The sequence below is a fragment of the Arachis ipaensis genome, chromosome B08 (genome assembly GCF_000816755.2).
Source record: "Arachis ipaensis cultivar K30076 chromosome B08, Araip1.1, whole genome shotgun sequence".
NCBI classification, from domain to species: Eukaryota; Viridiplantae; Streptophyta; class Magnoliopsida; order Fabales; family Fabaceae; genus Arachis; species Arachis ipaensis.
The window spans coordinates 24397955-24404549 of NC_029792.2; positions in this window are offsets into that span (position 1 = coordinate 24397955).

Consider the following 6595-nt stretch of genomic DNA (forward strand, 5'->3'; position numbering starts at 1 on the left):
TCCAAACATCACATCTAGGTTATCCTCGAATCCAGAGTCGAACGTTTCTGTCAATGCTTCCTCCTCTTCCTTCCCTTTGGGAACCGGCTTGGTTAACGAGGTTTCTTTAGCTTATCTTTTGACTCTTGGCTCTTAATCATCGAGGATGCTTTATCCTCCTTCTGTTCTTGCTTTTGAGGCAACTTGCCCTCTTTGCTCAACTCTGGGTATGAACTCTTTGTGTTGACATAAGCACCCTGTGCTTGAGAGACAACTCTTGGAATGAAGGGAGCTCTATCCTGGAAGTTGCGTCAAGATCGTACTCGACCACCACCTCTTTTGTATGCCCTCATCGAGAAGCACATCTATTTTGATTTCCAGCCCAAATTTCAAAACCTCCTCTAAGAACGTTGAAATTATAATTCTTCGAGTAGTTTGGGAGCATTATTTTGTACTTATTTGTTTAATACATTAGAGAGAGGAACTCTAGTTCGATTTGATACTATTTAAAGTTTCTGATCAACTGTAATGATAGTGCGCATCTGTTGTTTGATAGCCACATTAGAATAGTCTTGACTCTTACCTCCCTGCTTTAATTGGGATTACCTCAATTTCTCTTGGTAAACCCGATCTCTACTCTTTTTATAAGAGTCAAAAGCCTTAACAGCTGATGTGTCGAATGGAGCATTGCATCGAGGGCATATGGCGACATTCCCTTCTTCTTCCCTTTACCTTAGCAAAAAATCCAACAAGTCTTTTCCCGCTTTTGGATAGATCGGTCTTTTTATTTTGAACATATAAAGTTTGAACTGATCGTCTTTTTTCATGGGCTAGACAGAGGTCACATTGATCAAGAAAGTTATATCCTCTGTTTAAGAAAATTTTGATGTGATCTAAAAAGGATCAGAATCTACTTTTATTTTAAGCTTCTCTGTAAACTTCAGTCGACCATCCTCAATAGCCTTTTGTATCAAGTCCTTGAAACATACACAATTATTAGTATAATGCCCATATGCTTGATGGAATTTACAAAACTTTTTATTTCTTATTTCAGAAACAGATTCTCTTTCCTTCAGGGAGTACCGACTGTTTGTCTTTTAATAACTTGTCGAATATTTGTACAGCTTTTGTCAAATCAAAAGAATAGATTCTTCCTCCTAACAAAGGAGTTTTATCTTTTGCTGGATTAAGAGATCGACACACATATGGAGGTCCATCTTTTAATTCTACAACAAAGGCAAATTCATTGTGGGACTCTTCCTTACTTATACAGTCGACATAATTCACTTTCTTGTTAAAGAAAGATTTTCTTTTACTTGACTCTAATTTCTCTTTTTCTTTATTTGCTATACTTTATCAGCTAACTGAGCCAAATTTTAAAATTACTGGTTTACTAACTTCTTTTGAATATTGAAATCGAGACCATTGATGGCCATCTTGACTATTTTAAGTTCGGGAATAGGAGTGAAATACTAGTTTCTCGTATTCTTAAATTGTATTAAGTGGTCGTGGATTGACTTTGTTTTTTTTTCTCTCTTCATTGTAAACAAATCGGACAATATTAGTTTCAGTTCACCTCTAAAGAACTGATCATGAAAACTTCTTTCTCCCGTAATGTCATCGACTCGTCAAGCGACTTGTTCTATTCTAGCATTGTTATTCTCTATCATAGGATTCAATACTGTAGTCATCTCCTGAGTAAGCATATTGACTAAATCGTGATGACTATCCTCGATTTGCTGTCTAAACACGGTCAAGGATTCGGTCGTGTTAAGAGATATCGTTCTGACAAGATTTTGTCTCGATATTTCTAGAAAAATTGAGGTACATATTCCACTTACTGGCAACCTTGTTGTCCCTACGTCTTGTATTGAAAAGACATTTGACATTATTAAGATAGGTTGTGACATAGGAACTAACCCCAAATATGGAGTGTTATTCACCACATTAGGGTTATAATTAGTTGGTATACTCACCTGGGTAACCTAGAAGAGGTACAGGATTGTACAAGAGATTGTTCCTTGTAGTGGCTGCGCCTCCTATATATCCCATATTGGAATTTTCTAATGGTGGGGAATAATGAGGCCACGTGATGGGTACAGTCGATGGATTTTCTTCTGTGATAACAGGGTTGATCCTTCAACCTGAAGTGCCTGCTGGCGGAGCAGCCTCTGTCTTGGGGCCTCTCGTAGGCTCTCTAGTATCCTTATTCGACGTATCAGTCAAAGTTGAGGCTCTATTAGACATTATTAATTTGTCATTGCGTAATCGCATATACAACTTGATTCGTTAGTTTAACCCAAAGTCCCACTGGGTGTGCAAATTTATTTCACTTGATTTTTGGTAACCTCGACAAGGTGTCAAATCAAATTTGTATTAAGATCTCAATTCGGGAAGCAGATACGACTCTTCTGAAAAAGAGTGAGCTCGATCCAAAAATTATTAAGCATAGGTATCGAAACTGTGTATGTTGAAATATTTGTGATAAATTGTAAAAATAAAAAATAAATAAAGCGAAGTAACAACTTGAAAATAAAATGCTTGAAAGAAGAGAATCAAAATAAACATCGTTAAAGAAAATAACAAGAAGGAAAAGAAATGAAATAAATAAGAACGGCAACTGAAATAACAAATAAGTTGAAGTTTAAAATAAGTAAACGAAATAAATTAAAATATCTGTAAAGGAATGAAAAACGATAATATGAAATAAAAGAGAAAATTAAAATAATGAAAATAAAATGAATAAAAAAAAGTTGACTCCAGACACTCACATACACTTACACTCCAAAGATCTTCTAGGCGTCAGCGTGACTTTGGATTTTGTAGAGTTTTGTGTGATGTTGTAGTATTCAAATTGAAGTCCCCTTTTCATTTCTGCCTTTCTTCTATTTATAGATCACAAGAATAGATTTGTAGAGTGCTTTTCTCTTCCCATGATCTAGCTTCCTACTATTTCTCATGCCACGACACTGCCTTGACCTTGAAGAATCTTGACTCCCAAGTTTAACGTTCCACGTCTTCTCTTACCTTGGTCTTCAAGCCCCACATTCTATAAAATGCTCCTGGACGAGGTCTTCGTGTAATTATCTCATTTCGATTTTTAGAAGTCACCGACTCGACTCTTTCTAGGATAAGTCAAATCCTTGTATGCTAACGCTCTAATAAAAAAATCTATGTTATGATACTTCGACTTACATTTTTGTGGAACAACCCACATATCATGAAATAATTTATATATTATCGACTCACTTTTATGTCAAACGATCGTAATCGAATTATCTGTGTAGAATTTGTGCTAACACTTACAAAATTAATATTGACTCCTTACCGACACTTATACTCCAATTCTCCTCTTTCACGGAACTTGCATTCACCACCAACAATAACATTCCGAGCACTCCATTTCATATGTGCTGGTGACGAATTGGGCTCCAATTGGCATCAAGCATCTTATACTAGTTGGCCACTTTTGCGTATGCAGGTTACAAATTGGCCATTTCGCCGTATGCTTTGCAACCCATTTTGCCAGCGCTCTTTGCAAATTGGGCATGTGCAAATTTGTAACCCTTTTGCCCAAAAGGTTTTTTCTTTTTTTTTTAAAAAACAAATTTTAAAAAAAAAAAAAAAACAAAAACAGACACCCTAATTGAAATCTATTGCCATCATGATCAAAAAGAAAAATTTCTATTTCATTCAACTCTGGTGTCCTAGTACTTAGGTTTTAGTTGAAGTGACACTTCTAAGTTCAATCTTTGTCCCTTAGGTTTGAGAATCTTCATTGTGGCCGTTATCCATTTGTTTTTAATTTTATACTCTTTTAATTATGATTTTTGAGAATTAGACTGAATCAGCCAGTTCAATTAGATTAAATTGAGATTCGGTTACTAAATTACTTTAATTCAAATAAAAAATCAATAAAAAAACTAATTAATCTGTCAAATTAGTGTAATTTTTTAGCCGTTAATTTTATATACAAAATATATAATTTTTTAAAATAAATAATATTTTTGTATTTTATTAGTTTAAACGGTTAAAACCTAAATTAATTTGATAAGTCAACTGGTTATTTGACTGATTTTTTAATCGATTTACTGCCGATTAATTTTTACTATAAACTGGATCAATTTAGGAGTCGTTTCTCAATTAATACGATCGAATTGGCTAGTTGGATTCAATTCTCATAACAATATTCAGAACTTTGCATTCAACCCATTAGAACCACCAATTATAAACATCCAAGGGGGACTCGATTTCAATCTTAAATTACACTATAGTCCCTAAATTTATTTCTTATCCAACAACTGCCCCAACTAAATGCACTAATTATTTCAGAAATATTACACTAGCTAGGTGAGAGATGCAGTGTCCCCCCAAAACTCCCAGCACTTATCTTGAAGTCCTTAACAGACAGTCTTCATGCATCATGAATAAAAATAAAATAATAAATAAATAAAAATAATTTGTATTCGATTTTCTTTTTATTTATCTATCTATATATCTATATCTGTATTTTAATATGACACTGAGCAATATAATGAGAACGTACGTGTCGATCCAAGTAATTAACAACCAACACCGAATGCTATCTTTCACCGCTCAAATATTATAGCTTCCAAAACAATCCTGAGGTTCTCAAAATACATACCCCGATGTTGTTACGCTTGTTATCGAACCCGGAGAAGCAAGCAAACTCCATTCTCTTCTTCCGTGAGTATGGAACCTGAGAGAGACGATTAAAAACCACATATCCTTATCCATCAATTTGCGTTGGTACTTTCACTGATTATTCTGAACGTGCCCAAGTACATATATCTTATCTTCTACCTTTTTCCTTTTCTCTCTCTTTCTTTCTTTAAAGTAGGGGTGGCAAAGCGGGCCGGTCCGTCCCAACCCGCTCTGTTCTGTCTAGGTCCGTCCCACAAATGGGACGGAGCAGCCTGTCCCGCCAACTAAAATGGGTTCAAAATGCTAGTCTATTCCGCTTTATGGTGGATTGGCAGGTTGGCGGGCTAGCTCGCTTGACTCTTTTTTTTTTTTAAAATAAAATTTATTAAAATTAACCAAAAAATAATAAATTTATTTGTACAACGAAGACAAATAAAATTTAGGGATAAGTATTGTTTTGGTTCCTAACGTTGAGGGTCAGAATCGAAATCGTCTTCAATGTAATTTTTTATTTAGAATCATTCTTAACATTTTATTTCGTATTAAAATTGTCATTTTTAATAAAATTTTTAATTTTATTACAAAAATATCCCTATTCTAATAAATAAAAAAAATAAAATAAAAAAAAGGGGGAGAAAGGAAAAGGGAAGAGCCACCGTCACCGTCAGGAAATCCAGCGCCAATCCATTACCCCATTTCTTCCTTAACCGTTGGCACCCCACCTTCGAGTCCCACCTCCTGAACGCTCCCACCAGATCGGTGAATGGCTCCGATGTGGCGGCGGCGGGAGTGAATTGAGCGCTTCTACTGGTGGTGGTGGTGATGAAGGAGAGGGAGGAGGGGAAGTGGAAGAAGTCGGAGAAGAAGAGGAAGAAAATGAAGACGAGCATGATGGAGATGGTTATGGTTATGGTGATGTTGATGGGTTTGGGTGGCACCAGCAGCATGGTGTTACGTCTATGTGTCGTCATCGGGCCTTGGAGGGAGACCACGCCGCTGAGCCGTGGACGCCGATTCGCCCACAAGCTGCCGTCAGGGAAGCAGAACAGCGAAGAGAGGAGATGCGCGAGGAAGGAGAAAGAACGAAGCGCCAGTGGGTCTGCTTTGGCTTTTGCATCTGCTTCTTCTTCTGCATCTGCTTGCGATTCTGTTTCTGCATCTGCATCTGCTTCTTCTTCTGCTTCGCCTTCTGCATCTGCTTCTTCTTCTGCATCTGTTTCTGATTCTGCTGTTGAATTTGCTGTTTTTGTTGTTTCTGCATCTGTTTTTGCTGTTTTTGCTATTGCATCTGAATTTTGCTTCTTCTTCTGCATCTGTTGAATTTTGCTGTTGAATTTGCTTCTTTTTCTGCATTTCTATTTTTTATTTTGCTAATGAATTTGATGTTGTTGTTTCTGAATTTATATGTGTTATTGTTAGTGTTCTTTAAGCTGATTATTAGTATTTGATAGAAGTAAGAAAGGTGCTGGTGGTGAAGTAAGGAAGGTAATGGTGGCGGTAAATGTGTTCGTGGTGGTGGAGGATATTTTTGTCCATAAAAATTAAAAAGGACGATTTTAATACGAAATAAAACGTTAAGGATGATTCTAAATAAAAAATTATATTAGGACGATTTCGATTCTAACCCTCAACGTTAGGGATCAAAACAATACTTATCCCTAAAATTTATTACTATATACTATAAATTTTTTTAAAAAATCTAATGGAGACATTTAATTGTCTCGCACCATTGCAAGTGCATCCGCCCTTATTCGAAGTCACCAGTAACAATGCATGCATTCCACAACCATATTACAATTCTTCTCCTCATATAGTAGCAATAGCTTTCTACATCTTACAGACAAAAAAAAAAGGAAGATTTTTGTGAGAGCAGAAGAAAAGAAAAAATATGTTTATAATCAAGGTTGTGAAGATTGAATTGGTCATTAAATTATTCTAACTATTAATATAG